Genomic DNA, 16481 nt, shown 5'->3' on the forward strand with positions numbered 1-16481 from the left:
TTAAAAAGTACAACATCCTCTCAGTATGGTTTGTTTCCTTTCTGCACTCACCAACAGAGAGCCAGTGCTTTTTGTGCCCTGCAGGCAATGCCAGGAAAATGCACCAAGCTTTGATGGATGCATTGCAGATTATTTTCTCAGACATCTCAGAAGATATAGCAAGGAGAAATGCCTGAATGTGAGAGAAGCTTGGCATATCTTCATGGCCACTCTGAGCCATCCTATGGCTATAGCTCACTGTGGTTTTGCAGTTGAGGTGATTAAAAATCAGTTTGGCACAAAGCTAAGGTAGCAAAAACTGATCCCTCCCACATCAAGCTTTTAAAGAAAGGAAGTGAGTGCTAAGTGAGGGAGAAGGATTGGCCTTAGCTGCTCTATTCCATGTGAAGTTTGTGCTCTCAGAGTCTTCAGACTGTGCTGTGCAGGACGAATCTGTGTAAGAAACTTCAATCTAATGTTGAATTTAGGCAGAATAAAACTCCTTGTTAAGCTTGGTGCTTAAAAATCAACATGGATATGTTGTTAAGTGTTTATTTTTGTCATGTAAGCAACAGTGTGCAGAAAGGCTTCCCATCTATGGAAAAATCCCGATGTTCCCACAGGAATTGGAGCTGCGTTTCTGCCAGACAAAAATGTATTTTCCTCTGTCCTTTCCAAGACAGTGGTACTTGTCAATCTATTCAGTGCAAACAGTGGAGGGGCACAACTAGCCATAGAAAGCAACAAGCGCACCCCAGGAAATTGTTATGCTGAATGCAGGGGAAAGAGGGTCATTTGAGAAAATCAGGGCTGAAAGTCTCAAATGGTGTAAGTAACTGACTTCACTGATGAGGGCAGAACTGTGGTTTCTTGGGAGTACTCCTCAGGATATTTCCTGTTGTCTTTAAAGTTAAGTTTCTGCTGTGAGGTCTCTCTTCCTCAGTCTTTTTTGTATTAACTGAAATATCAGTATTTTAATAGAAGAAAGGAGATACTCCTAGAAACTGCACAATTGCCCCTTCCCTTCCCCTCATAACCTTCTGGGGAAATAAGTGGTAAATAAGAGGCATGAAATATTTGCTATTGTCTTAATCTGTTTCATGTGGATGTTATGATGATTTCTTCAACCCTACAATGATTTCTTGAACCCTTCATTTCTTCTTGGGGCCCTGGACAGCCTGGCTTAGTATTAAATGGGGAGGTTGGTGGCCCTGCATGTGGTGGGGGGGTTGGAGATCCATGATCATTGAAGTCCCTTCCAACCCTGGCCAACAGCAACTTTGACAAATACTCTGCCGAGTGGATTTCCACCACTCCTGGGATAGTGAAAGTGGACTTAACTCCATGCCCTTGCTTCATTTGTGTCTATCTTGTATAGAAAGGCTATTTTAATGGTATAATTTAAATGTATAATCCAGTCCATTACAGAATGGATATGGGCAAGTACAGCTTTCATATGTTCATATGCTGATATATAATTACTAATCATTCCTCCTTTGGGAGGTAGTTTTCAGCTATGTTTGGAATTGACAAGCATTTGTGCTCTTTTGAGGAAATGCTTAGGTTGGAGTACTTTCTCACAGAAGAAATGCCTCTGAACAAGCACTCTTGAGAAGTGGGGTTGTTAAATGCAGCCAATGTCCCAGAACACTGTCTGTCTTCATTCAGATGTTGTATGACTTAGACGTTTAGAAATGATTCTTCTATTCTGGCATGCACATATATGGTATGTATCAGTGTATTTATTTTCAAAACAAAGCTTTTATAGTCATCTTTTTACAGTATAAATAATAAGTCAAAAAGAAAATAGTGCTTCGTCTTTGCTGCCAGAAGTTTGCTTCCAAAACTAGGGTAAAAGTGAAAAATTGCAACTTTTGCCTTTCCCACTGAAATGGTGGAGGGAGCCTTCAGTGTTATTAACAAATATTTTGTGGGAAGTATTTCAAGGTTTGATAGATCTTTAGTTCGAAGCGTTCTGTAATGTTTCAGTTTACCTTTATAAACTACTATGAAAATGTTTTGTGTTAAAGGATAGCTTGCAAATAACACTAAATCAGCATTTTACATTACCACTTGGCTGCCTTGATGTGAAGGAAAGCAATTACAGTAATTAAAATGTCCAACAAACCAAATAAACTGTGCTGGGATTTCAGGTAGGTGTTGGATTTTATATGAATTTCTTTTTCCATTGGTATTTCCAAACCAGCAACTATTCAGAAATGGAGTAGCTGCAGTTTCTCTTATTTGTAAGGAAGAAGAATGATCTCAAAGGACAAGCAGAGCAGAAAACAGTCTTTACTTCTCATTCTTAACTTCAGAGCATTGGGTGGTAGTTCCCTCAGACTTAATAGAGGTATTTAGCCTGCCCTCCATTGCTGAGATGCCAAAAAGTATTGGGCTATTGACAGAGATTACAGGAAGTAGCAAGCATGATTACAGGATTAATGAAGGATTATAGGATTACAGGGAGGTGTTTAACTTTGTCAAGAGAAGCTAAAGGGGCTGATTCTTTGTGTGATTTGACAGGAGTGCAGGTCAGAGGCCAGCTGCAGTTCAAGGCACTGTAGGAGAGCCTCTGTCCATGGAGACCCCACACGTGCACAGATTTGGCATGGGACCTTGGTGGGTTTTGTTTTGTATATGAATTCACCTGTTTCCGGGAGAGCTGAAATTAGACATTAGTGGAGAGGGTGGTCTAGCATCGTGACAGGCTGTGCAGAGAAATAGATGTTTCCTCATCCTTGGAGGTATTTAAGAGATGTGCTGATGTGGCACTAAGGGGTATGGTTTAGCAATGGGACTCAGGCTCTGGAGCATGTCCAGAGAAGGGTGATGAAGCTAGTGGATGGTCTGGAGCACAAGTCTTATGGGGAGTGAGTGAGGGAGCTGGGATTGTTCAGTCTGGAGAAGAGAAGGCTCGGGGAGACTTCATTGCTCTCTACAGTTAACCTGAAAGGAGGTTGTGGTGAGCTGGGAGTCGGCCTCTTCTCTCAGGTAACAGTGATGGGACGAGGTAATGGCCTTAAGTTGCATTAGGGGAGGTTCAAGTTGGATATAACGAAAAGCTTTTTCTCTGAAAGTGTGGTGAGGTACTGGAACAGGCTGGTGAGTCACCGTCCCTGGAGGTGCTCAAGAACCATGTCAATGAGGCACTGCAGGACATAGTGGGCATGGTGGTGATGGGTTGATGGTTGTACTGCTTGATCTAAGTGGTCTTTTCCAGCCTTGATAATTCTATGGCTCTGTCCAATGCTGATGTTTTTGCTGATAGACCTTAAAAGAACTCTGACATGGCAGAACAGTTAATTAACTGTTGCTGCCTCTCAGTGTCCCTGCATGCTGGTTCTTGCTTCTGGTATTGATTCCAGACAAGTTGGTGTTTTTCTGCATTGCAGAAAAATGGCACAGTACCTTCTAGCACATGTAAATTTATCTTCCTGCTTCTCATCTGCACTCAGCTCCTTTTAGTGCTCTTAGTTGGGACCCTTTCCACATAATAGCTTCTAGGTTGCAGCTTTTACTTCTGGGACAGATATAGTTACTTCCAAAAAGTAGATGATTTTTTTCCTCCTTCCCAAGTGCTAACTAATCACTCCTCTTCTAACAGCACATGCTACCTAAGTGGAAACAGAAAACCCTAAAAATCACACCAGGAGAAATTTTGCTCCCATTGCATCCATGACATTCATTGGCTCTAGCTGAATGTTTCTGGAGATCAGACAGTGGATGCGAGCACGGTGAGGTGATGGGTGGTTCGTTTCGGCAGTGGTCACCTCCACTGCTGCATGTTTTTATGAGCACTGCATGCAGGCTTTTGCTTATAGATGGTGAAAACACATAGCTAATAGTGGTGACTGTGTTGAAAAAATAGTGTTTTGTAGCTTAGAATTTACTCTCTCAAATGGTTATTTTGCTCTTTGTATCTGTTGTAATTTCAATGGAAACAAATAAGCCATTCTTTCAGAGCATCCTACATATGACTGAAGTAGTGTACAGCAGGAAAAATAAAAAACCCTAAAAATCATGTCTCTATGCTTTAACTCTAAAAACAAACGAACAACTCATTTGTCCCATGTGAGTAGGAATTAAAACTTCCCACTGAATCTTAATCTTGAGCTTATATTTTCTTTCTGCTTCATAATCTCCACAGAACAATCTGGCAGCGATCCTTGAGCTTCTTAGCTCCACATCCTGAGAAAGTTCAAACCACTTTCTTAGCACCGTGTTTTTTTCCCTTTCCAGCAGTCGGGCAGGAAGACGTTGAGGCCCACCAAACCACAGTTTGCCTTGCTCTTTATGAGCAATGCTGTTGATATAATGACCCAGCTCAGACAGGGAGGGTAAAGGCTGAACTGTTGCTTTATTTTAGTAGCAAAACTTATTCTAAATAGATGACTTCCATCCTTTGTTTCTCCTAAGGGTTTCTGGTAGCTGCTACTGATTTCCTACAGGAGGGCACTGCAGGAGGGAGGACAAGAGGTGGTAAACATGGGTGTAACTCAGTTGGAAACTGAGTTATTTCTCTTAATTTTTAACCTTCACTGCTTGAGTGTCTGAAGATTGTCACAGAAGAGCAAAATGTACCGCCTTGAGTTTTAGCTCACAAGAAACAATTAGGACAGAAGGGGAAGGAAAGCCATAATGTGCTGTTGGTGTAGGTGGGATGAGAACATACAGCAGCATTAACAGGGCGGATTCACAGATAGGCACTCACTGGTTTTCTCTATCTTCTGTGTATCTTGTATCTCCCCTGTTCTTGTGTCTTAACTTTTCTCACTACCCACATACTCATTCTTCTTTTTTTTTTTCCTTTCCACCTCTCTTTTCATTGCCTTTCTGGATGTTCACTTTCCATTGCCTTTGTACCGTCATGCTCAAAGGTTAGACATGGTGCAGTGGAAAGAAAAGCACATTCTGGCTCCAAATTAAATGCGTTTTGGCAGTACTGCTGGGATGCCTATGGATCTTTATGGACAGATTTGATACAGCTGTGACTGTGAATGGAAAGCAGTGCTTTGAACTGAAGAGGGGTGTAGAGGGTCAAAGGAAGGCCTCATGCTGTGTTTTTATCAATAGACAAATAGGTTGTGAAGGTGTGTCCTGTAAACGTCATTGCTTTTGTGAACTTATCAGCTCACCCTTTAAATGAGGACTTGGGGGGGGGGGGAAGTGGGTCAGAAAATATTTTTACAATTTGAAACCCCCCCAAAATCAAGGGCGTCCTATTTTTCCAGTGCCTATTACTGTAAACATGACAACTATAAAGGAAACAACTGCAGTCTGTACATCCTGATATTTCACAGACAGTTTTATGAGTGACTCAAATTAAAAAGCATGGCATTGCTTATTCATTCCACTGTCAATATCTTAAAGTATTCTACACTCAGTTCTGAGATTAATGTGATAAGCTGTGACTCTTCCTGTTATTTCTTCCAGTGCTTTTTTTTTTTCTCTCTTTTAATCTGAAATATATCTGTTTCGTCTTATTTTTGTACTGAGAGCCGTTTAAAGGCTTTGAAGATAAGGGAATATTTTGCACCAGTGCTCACTGGGGTTCAGGAGTATTCTGGAAAATAATTATTTATAGAAAACCAATTGATTTTTTTTCAGAAAGATCAAAGTGCTTTCAGAGATCTGCAATAGTGTCACATTCTTTCGATTACGTGAGTGCAGCTGTGCTGAAGACCTGGAGAAGCAGTGATGGCTCATGCACTGCAGCTACTCCCTTCCCTATTCTCATAGGAAGCTCCTGCATTGAGGTAGGCAGAGGTATTAGGTTTTCCAAAAGTTTCTTGACTTCTGACATCATTATCATCTATAGGGAGGGAGAGCTGCAAAATGGAGAGGATGGGTTACCTGGAGTCTATATTGCAGCAGCCCTCTGCTGCCAGCTAAGCCTGAGTAGTCACTCACCTCAGTGGTGCCATCTGTTCTGCATTATGTGGTATAAAATGCAAGGTGTTCTGCCCTGCCAGCCTGAAGGAAGTTCTTAGTTCATAATAGTTGGTGATAATACCAGTCCTTAGGTTTTGTGCTTCTGTGTACCAAGCCAGATTTTTCAGTTTTGTTCAGGAAGTTATTCAACAAGTTGCTCTCAAAGGTAGTCAACATCTAATCTGGGAGTTGTGCCTCCAGAAATATCAGGCTGATATTATCCAAGCGATATTTCAGGAAAGAATTTCAAACTGATGGATTACAGGAAACTGCATAGAGCGTTAGCATTTTACTGGATCATAAGGAGATGACAGATCAATGAGTCCCTGTTTTGTCAAAGTTACAGACACACAACTGTAGCTAAAAGTAGCTGCTCTACTGTTACTGTTTTTTGTCAGATTGTTTTGGTTTAGATAAGATGTAAACTTGCTACATATTACTCAGAAGACCATCAGCTGCCTGCTTCCAGGAATAGTGACAGACTGACAGTGGGACTGGCCCATGTTAGGAGTCCTTCATACCCTCCATAGAGCCTGCTGATAGTGAGTTAAGCAGTTGGAAGGAGATCTGCCAGCGGCAACGTAATTAAACCAAATATTAAATGCCAAGAGAGTGACAGGATCTCTGGGTTAGCTCCATATTTGCTACAATCCCTCTCTAATCAGCCACAACAAAGAGAAAGCAGAGTCTTACTTCTCTTGCTGAAAGATGCTGTCTTATTCCATAAGTCAAGTTGCAGAGACATCTGTAGATCCCATGGCTGTGGGAGCATGTACATAACATGTATCATCAAGTAGTCTCTCAGCTCTGGGGATAAAGGCCTGCGGTGACAATTTAAGCTTTAGCCTTCCTGATGTTTCATTTTGTGTAGAGCTTGTGGTTGCTGGGTTTTAAACTGACATTTTTAGTTCAATAAGATTTCTGATTGGTTTGTTATTTGTTTGTTTTGTGTTTCTTTGTTTGTTTGTTTGTTTTTTAATGGGGTGGGACAAGGCTAAGCTAAGTGTTAATTCCTGGCATAAAACAGATCCATCTTTCATTTTGTGGTATTATGTTACCTGGATCTATTGTTCAACTCATACAAAGATGAGGACAGACATTGGTGGAGGGACTATTGTAGTACTGCTGTATAGCTGTGCAGTATGATTTAGACTGGATTTCAGAGGTTCTGAGCTGATCCTATGAGACTATACTCTAATTTGCCTGAGGTAAATGATTTTTTTGAAGACTTTCACTGTGTCTGCTTGCAGGAACACCTACTGGACACCTAGTGCCTCCTAAGCAAATTGATAACATTCACCTGCTTGCAGGAACCACTGTAGTAGGTCTTCCAGTTAGAGGCTAAAGTTCAAAAATACCAAGCTCAGGCAGGTTGGGTGTCAGTTCTTGGTTATGTCTTCTGTCCATTTGTTATTTACATGAAAGTACTTGCATGGAGTGCTTACTGTACTACTGCCATACTGCCAAAATGGAAAGTTTTGAAAACTGATCTAATGCAAGAGAGGTAAAAATAAAAATAATTAAAAAAAAAAATAATGCTTTTTAACTCCTGAGATTCATATGAAGGGTGGGCTTTTGTTTAAAAAGGATCTGAATTCAAACATCTGCTCAAGTTACAGACCCTAAGGAGCAGAGGACTTTTATAGCAATTATACAACCTTTTGATGAACAGTGTAGAAATCTTTAGGAGTTTTGTTTAAAAATCTATGGGGAAAAATATGCATGTGTGTGATTACACAGATGAAGCAGAAGCTCTTTCCGTGCTTGAATGGGAAGACGCAGGGAAGCAAGACCTCCTGCTTCAACTCTGCTGCCAAAGAGAAGAATTTTCTTGCCTGTTGGCTGGAACTATCTTCACCTGAGACATCTCTAATGTTAAAATATTATTCATGAAATGCTCAGGTAAGTGTTAATACGTTCAGCCTCAAAGAACCCCATTTTTTTAATATGGAAATGCATACCTGAGCTACCTCATGCAAAATGCATCATGTTTACATGATACGAGTCTCTCTGACCCACAGAGATGTCATGTCTGTGGTAACAATGACAGAAAGTGTGCAAGAACTGAGTTGGAGAGGAATGGGTGGCATGGAATGCCCTAGCAGGGAGGAGGTAATGCATGGGAAAAGGGTGTGTGAAGTCCCTCTGCACTTGAGGGTTTGAACTAATTGCATAGAGGAAGGAAAGGGCTGAGGCATCACCAGTGGCATCTGCCCTTGGTATTAAAAAGCGGAAAGGAGGTCCTAAGAGAAGGAGGCTGCCCAGATAACAGGATAAATAATAGGGAAATCAGCTTTATACCTTTATGTAAACAGAGGTTAAGAAATAAATGATAGACTCAATTACAAACGTTATCTATATCTGGCTTCCTTTGGTATGTGAATGAGCAAAGTCTCAGTCTGCATTTTTCCCCATGGGACTCTCCCTCATTCAAAGACTAGATGTAGATAGCACGCCTAGTTTTGTTTGTTTCAGATGTGGTTTTCAGTCATTTCCACTGCTCCCAGTGCTTTTAAAGCCCATGCTTTCCGGTCCCCTGTTCCTCCTCTCCTTCCACTTCCTCCTCCCTCCTCTTCCTATCAAGGACAAACACAGATAGGTGTTTGCTGTGCTACTGTGAAGGACCTGAGGAAATGAGTAACGTGCAATCAGACTGAGAGGGCTTCCTACCTTTGTCTTCTCTTTCTTAATGGAGCATGAGCGACCATGGAGCAAGTTGGAGATTTTATTATGATGCAGAAATGGTATTTCTTGCTAACCAAACAGCCCAATGTGCCCTATCCTTTCCCTCAAGTTCTTGTTTGTTCCTTAACCAAGGTAACCACTCCTAAAATAACAGCTAGCTGATTTTGCGGGCTGAGTGCTGATGGGTGTGGAAAAAAACCTGCGAGCTTAAAAAGTAGCTTTTTCAAATGAATTAATAAAGTATCTATTCAAATAGAGGCAAAATGAATTCCTACAATCTTTCAGAAATATTTTTATACTTAATGACCTAAAAGCTGGAACTGGAGGGGGAAAAAAAAAAAACAGTACTTTTTCATCAGAAAACATTTTTTTCTTCTTTCAACTTTCTGAGAGAAATTTTAATGTACGCTCTATGGAAAAAAAAAGTCAAAATATCACTTATGATGATCACATTAAATGTTGTAGGCAGATGCCACTGACCTAAGCATCCTTTCTCCTATGGACTACTTCAGAGCATGAAATTTTCAAGACAGAGCTGCAAATGCCTTTTGTGTTTGTTTGGACAAAAATGCTATTTCTGTGCTGCTGAAGATTTTTCAAGCTCCCCCACACTGAGAAACTGAGCCCAGTTTAGCAGGCCAATATCAGACTGAGGTGCATCATTCAATCTCAAACCCCAGGTATATGGTGACGCTTACCTGTGTCCCAGCTGCCTCATGCAAGTGACAGTGCCACCTGTCCTTTTGCGTCTTCATTCTCTGCCTGTGTCTGTTGGCAGGGCCCAAGCCTGTGGCTTCAAAGAAGTTAAGCAATTACTGTGAGGTGACACACTGTCCCCCGATGCCGTGATGATTACAGGGCATTGCTTCATGTGCATCATGCCCTGAATGCAGTCCTTTCATCTGCCACACGTGCACCTTTCCTGTCAGAAATAAATATGCATTTACATACATATGCATTTACAACAAATACAGGGAAAGCGTAGATGAAATGGAAGAAGAAAAACTTTTTTTTTTTTTTTTTTAAACTATGAATGTTAAAACCTCTATTTGGCACCTCAAAAGCTGTGTTGTTTTTCCTTGCTATCCCAAAGACCTTTGCAAGTTCTGGACAGTCTCAGAAGACACTAATGATGTTTATTTCTCCTTATCCTAATTATTCCTCTCTGGGGAAGTTCATAGGGCAGTGAAGACTCTGAGGAGGATTTGTTTGTCTTGGAAGTCCAGACATAGGGCCCAGTAATCCCATGACCTGTTCCCTGCTCTGATACCCTTCCCACTGTACTCAGCTATGGTTGTTGATTCATGACCCTTGAGTAAACCTGAAGAAAGTCCAGAGTTGCACCAGTGCTGTGTGCTGGGTTGGGTAATTGAGTGAGAGTTCTTGAGTCTTCCAGAGAGTTCTACCTGCCATTGTTAACAGAGGTGCTGCTGGATGTGGCCACGTCAAGCCTGGCTGCCTTGGTTTCCTGGAGAGCAGTAGGTGTCAGCCAGCAGAGCCCAAATCTTGCATGGGGTCATGGCAGCTTTTCTGCATGTGCGATGTGCTCTAAGGTATCAAATGGCTCCTATAATGGGAAATTTGCTGCTGTAATGACATTCAAGCAGTGGTGGAGTAACCAGTAAGAAATCAAGTCCTAATTAAAAACCAGGAGTTTGTTAAAACACTACCTGTGATAATATACAATTTTCCAAACAATTTTTTATGTATTTAAGTTAGAGACTAAGCCATTATAGGGCATGTCTATGATTTTGAAATAGCAAAATAGAGAAAGAAAGAGTCAAAAATTAAAGATAATCTAATCTCATGCAGCTGTTAATCAGGAACACATAAACTGGTAATACTGCCCTCCTTTGGGAGGAATAGCTAGGAAGATGTCTGATTATGAAAAAACAAGTAAGGGAATGTTAGGAAGATTAATTTTTGACATCTTGTTAAAATATCCAGGCTTAAATTTATAAGCGTTCCTCTTTTGTATTTGGCAAATTGCATTTCTATGAGGCCCTGGCATAAAGTGTATTTATTTTTCTGTTCTTCAGAAGAAGACTGATAGTTAATTGCTGTAAGTATATTTTCTGCTTATGGAAAGTTGTACTTCATTGCACTGGCTGTCCTCTGAGTAAGGCATTTTATGAGAATCAGAGTAGTAAATTCAGGGTGGGATATTTCATGTTCCAGTCCTTCTCAGCTCTCCTGCTGATTTTAAATGCCCACTACAAACCAAAGGCTCAGCCTCTCTTTCCTGTGCTTGCACTGATCTGCTTGGTGTACCTTGAGTAAATATTCTTCTCTTCATATCCTTTCTTCCTTGTCTTTCACCTTTTTCACCTTTATCTCTGTAATTTGTAAAAAAAAAAAAAAAAAAAAAAAAAAAAAAACTTGTGTTAAGTGATCTTTTGACTCTGTGGATGTTGCTCTGATGGCTATGGCAGGAGCTCTGTGGCTAAGTTCAAGTTTTGGTATGGTTTGGTATGGTTTTCCTTTGCTCTCTACATTGACACTTGTGTGTTTCTCATGGTTCTCTTTCAGTGACTTTAACAGAGCTGCTTTAACAGTAAATCAGGCCTGGGAACGTAACCTTCCTGACCACACGTATATAGTGGAATTGTCCTTCTCCATGATGGAAAGGGGTTAATAGCAGTTGCAATGGCCTGTGTGGTATGTCTGCTCCACTTGCTTCCGCTACCCTGGAGTGCTCTTTATTTGGACAAACACAATACCATAAAAATATTCTTTTATCATTAATTTTCTTCCTTGTGGTTTATCCACCAGAAGTTCATCTCAGGAAAAGTTTATGCTGAAATATGTTGGGGACAAACTGTAACTGAACTCTTTTTTCTGTGTGACAAAAGAGAAAGCTGGGATCCAGTCTGTCACCACCACTAACCTTTGTACTCACTTTTATCTGCTGTGAAAACTGTTATGTCAGACACATCCTCCTTTTCCCTGTTTGTCTGAAAGTCTGTGATCGTGCTACCGAAATCAGCGGAACTGAAGCTTTAGGGCTAGACTGAAGCTTTGCAGTCATACAAATCTTTGGTTTCCCTTTACTGCTACCTTCATGCTCAGCAGGAAGAAGGTGACTCTGTTTTACATCACAGAGGGGATTCCTCCACTTTTTGTGCTGGCTCCTTCCTCTCATCCATTGTACTCACCTGGGCACCACACCGCAGCATAGTTTCACTCCCTTGTGTCTGAGAGGCGGAAGCAGATACTTTGTGCAGTAGCTTATGGTAACTGTACTCTCAGTTTTTATTCACTGTTGTAGAAGGATGTCCACAAATTAATGGGAATTGAGGATCTTTAGTCCTGGATCTAGGCTCAATGGATCAAACTCAGAGCCAGCGTATTGATCAGGTGAGCAGATATCCTTCTTAGACCTGCTTTGGTTTATCCAAGTAGATGTACTTAGCTGCAGTTGGAAAGGAGGCCTGTGAACAGCAGAAAATAAGCATATAGCAGCAGACCAAAGGAAGTAAAATACTCCCTGGTGAAACTTGTAGGAAAATCACTGAGTTCCTGTTCTGTGTGTGGGAAGGTTTTCTTCACATTCAAGGGGTAAATTACACTCTTTATGATGCAATTCATCCGATGCCCACTTAACAGTAAGTGAACTGGGACGTGATTCATTTTTCTTTCTTGAGTCTTAAGGAAGCCTGTTACTGATTAACTCATGTCGTGCTCCACTTCAAGTGTCTGCAATGGTCTGTATGCTGTAGGAAGGGCACAAGCTCTCTTGAGGAGTGCTTAATTATATCCTGTGTGGCAGATATAGACTTTTTTTTTTAATTAGTATTATTCATTGTTTTTTTTAAGGAGAAAGAAGATAAGTAAAGGTGAGCACATTTTGAAGCCCTGTATTTGTCAGAGATGGATCTGAATGGGAGCAGGGAATACCCTGGACAGAACTGTACTCAGTTTTCTCTTCTAAGAAAACAAACAAAAAAAGTCTATTCTGCTAACAGCCGGTTTGTGACAGCTGACCGAAAGCATTTCTTGCAGTGAAGGCAGCTCATGGATAGGATAGGGGTTGGGATGGGTTACCTATGGCATCCAACAAGTCACCAAAGTAAAAGATGTGCAGTTCACTTGGATTCCTGTGGCCAGGCCCAAGCAGGGATAGTGATAGTGATGGTACAGTAGGCAATTTTTCTTCCTTGTGTAGGGATTCTCTGAGTCAGGAAAGGTAGAAGTTAACAGGGACATGGATAAGAAGAATCTTGTTCTTTTTCTGTTTTGAATATGAATTTTTAGTTGGCGTGGTCTTTCACTAACATCAGAGTAATTGAAGAACATATACTTTGAGAAAATATTTGAAACTCAATCCATACTGTAAAATGGATTGGTCACCACTGTCTGTGTTTGGTGTTCTACTGTGTCAAAAATTCAAATATAAATGTTACTCCAACATATAGTACTAAAAACTGATCTGAGTAAACTTTCTAGCCCAGAAACTTAACAGTTTTTTTGGGCTTTTCTCTTTGGACATGCAGTCCTGAAAGAGAAGAAGGCACAAAAGAGTGAGCAACTGAGGATGTAATTTAAGGAACGTGGGTTCTGTTTTGTTCTTAATCAATGAAAGCCACTTTTGGTGGTGGCACGTCATCCTGTCTTCCAAAGAACTGCAAAAAAGCACCTACTCTTCCCCAAAAGATCAGGCTCTGTCCATGCATAGCTCCCATGCCCCACTTTAAGATAAGTGTCATGACTTTTTTGAGCAGTATGAGAACACAACGCCAGACTCAAGGAACACCCAAAATATCTTTCCCACCCACAGTCCCATCCAAAAAAAAAAAAAAAAAGAGAAAGAGGAAATTAATTTTGAGGGTTGCTGAGTGTAATGGGGGTTGTTCCTGTGCTTGGGTGGGAGTTGCGCCGATTGAATTTAGGAAGACAAATGAGGACTGCTTGGCTGGCAGCGGGCACAAGGCTGGGAGAGATGGGGATCTAGCTGGACGCAGCTGGTGCTCAATCCCTGCCGCTTCCTGCCACCTAGTGGTTAGTCTTCTGCCAGTCTACTGCTGCTACCCAGCAGTTTGTGGCATTAGAAAAGATGGTCGGAAGACAGGCAGGATGTTGTGTGCTCCGGGGGGGAAATGGGCGAAGCACTACAAGCACTCTGCCCTCTCCTAGCCAAGCGACCCCAGAGCTCCTGCCCTTTTTAGTGAGAATTTACCCTCGCGTAACTATCTGGTGACAACTATTGGTCTAGGATGGTGAACTTGGGTGCTATTGAGTATTATAGGAGAAAATCTGGCTCACAATTGCAGGTGAGCAGGTTAGCCTAACACTTAGGTCTCCTATTTACCCATTCACTGGAACTGAATAAGTTGTTCTTTGTCTACACTTGTGGTACGCTGAATTGATTTCAAGTATTATTTTTTGTTTTTTGGGAAGAGCTTTCATCTGCATTCAGCCACTGACACTCAGTGCTGCCTATTCACTATATACAGAAAGCAATCCAGCCCAGTTTCAGTCTCCAGGGTGTTGTTTTTGCAAGCCATTTCAGATTATCAGGGTTTTTAATGCTGTAAGAAGGGTTCCCAGAGGAAATAAAGTGCTTAGACACACTCATCCAAAATTTCCACCCATGCAGAAAATGAAAGACAATAGTGTTCTTTACAAGCCAGGTACTTTCCACCTTACCCTTCACGGTAATGAAATAAAGCAAAAACAGGAGATTGACATGTCTTGTTAATTTGTATTGTCTTCTGCTCTCCCTGCCCTCCACTCCCAGTAAAATCAGCACATCTAGCAGCAGAGGTGTAGAAAGGCAGGTGGTTTCCCCTGCTCACTTCAAGGCAGCATCTGGCACCTCCCTGGGGACAGGACATCTGTCTATGAAGAGTCAGTATGCAGGTGTTCAAGGCACAGGTGTTTACTACACCTGCCAGGAAGTGGAGAGGATGTGTCCTGTTATGGCCAGAACAAAGACCTCTTGCCCGTAGCAGCTCAGGACTGTCATAACTCCTGCCAAAATAAATGCATATTCTTTGAAAATTGGCTTTTCTCTGCGTGAAGGATTTTCACAACCCATACCTCCACTGATGTTATGGCTTTAAAATTGATCTTATATACTATAGTCAAAGCTTGCTAGCGTAATACCTGTTTTCTGGAGCAAGAATTCTGTTTCCAAATCTTTGAATTCACAGTCTTTTATCTAGCATGGATAAAACAATAAATAAGGAATTATTTGAGAGACGTTTGCAGATCCAGAGAAATAGGATCTTACAAGGTAGCAACTTTGGGTTTTCAGGTATTGTGCCTGAAGACCATCATCAAACAATCTGAGAGCACAGAGAACAGAATCAAGATTGTTGGTGGGTCTGAGGATGGGCTGAAAGATCTGGAGTCATTTAGTTTAGAGTGAAATGTAATGTCTTCAAATGTGCACCTGTAGAGAGTATAGCAGTAAATATTCTCTACGCCAGCTTGAAATACAGTAAGAAGTAATGGCTTTAAGTTAAGGAAAAATCTCTATTTGTTGTCATGATAAGATATTGAAAAGATGAGCTTGAGTGACAAAGGAATGTCCATCACCAAAGGTCTTGAAAAACAAGTTAGAGAAAGCATTGCTTGCAGCGTCTTTAGTATTGTGTCATGTCTTCTTTCCTACACTTTTTTTTTCTCTTTTCTTTTACTCTATAAATAAGTGGTTTCCTTAATTTTACAGATGGAGATGTAAAAATGGAGTGTTAAAAAGCACCCAGCCCTGAGCATTCTCATGTGCTTCTGAAGTTGACTCCAGCTGAAGTGCTGACCAGAGGGCTTCTTGCCACTCAGATGTGAGATCCTAAGCATAGGCCTCAGTGACTTTCTCAAGAATAGATGTATCATATTTAGTGTAAGAGCCAAGAATGTGTGCACATGGCTTTCAGGAAGGCAGTTTTGTTTCATTATTGGAACTGATAGCCAGAAATTGTCTAATTTCCAGGCAGTTAATGCTCATATTTCCTATGTATGAAATGAGTGCATTTTTGTACATGTCAGGCTATGTGTTACAAAAGTTACTTCAAGAATGAGCTACATTTCTTCTCTTTTTTACTAGGGAAAAAGTTCCCAGGGCTTTCTGTACTGGTGAAACATGCAGCTGTGCTAATTCTGATACCGAGTATTCTCTTACAAACAGATGCTGCAGAACTCATCAGAAGAGCAGAAAAGAAGACTTGCACCTCTGTGACACAGTTCAAATCTCTCCCTGTGCATTTATCAGCTTGCATATCTCTGTGAAACTCTGCACTTCAGCAAGGGCTTTATCACTAGGCAACTATTGCAAAGAAACATGAGTTCCACAGGATTTCAGGGAAGAATTTTTCCTCTACTTTTGTTCACTTCTATTCTGAGTTTGCTTCCTGGCACCCTCTTCCTTAATGTGAGGTCAGCCAGAGTACTTTTGCAGTTTTTCTTGACTGTTTTGTCATCTGTTTCTGTTTCACAGGCTTACATCTCTGAAGTCTTTCCAAGAGAGAAGAGAAACCAAACTGGAAGATGAGAGCATTGCACAGGCACCGAATGCTGTTTCTGTTCAACCTTTGTTTCATCGAGAAAAGTGGGTGTCTAAAATCAAAGCACACATTACTTCCCATCACATACTTCCAGTGTGAGACCAGTGTTTTAGTAGAGTCTGCTGCCAGACTACAGAGAAAAGGAAACTTGGTGGATCACCGGGTTTTTCAGCCTCTGAACATGATAGCCAACCATTTGAGGCAACTGTGACGTCACCAGCTGGGGTGCTGATAGTGCCTCTGTAACCACAGTCCTCATTAGTTGAGTGTTCCTCTTGCTCTCCTACTGTGACAGAGGCTTCATGATTTTCTTGAGAAAATAGAGGATTTACTGAAGTTACCACTTCTTCCAGAAAACCCCGGCTGTCAATGACTAAG

General features: G+C 41.2%; 1 long non-coding RNA gene across 1 annotated transcript; it reads left to right on the forward strand.

Moving 5' to 3' along the window:
• Nucleotides 1–4784: 4784 nt before the first annotated feature.
• LOC125699312 (uncharacterized) lies at nucleotides 4785–12557 on the forward strand. The gene is made up of 3 exons (XR_007379517.1): nucleotides 4785–5738; nucleotides 7654–7815; nucleotides 11128–12557. It is a non-coding gene; the product is annotated as an uncharacterized LOC125699312 (long non-coding RNA).
• Nucleotides 12558–16481: the final 3924 nt, after the last annotated feature.

Source organism: Lagopus muta, chromosome 1, assembly GCF_023343835.1.
Source record: "Lagopus muta isolate bLagMut1 chromosome 1, bLagMut1 primary, whole genome shotgun sequence".
Classification (NCBI taxonomy): Eukaryota; Metazoa; Chordata; class Aves; order Galliformes; family Phasianidae; genus Lagopus; species Lagopus muta.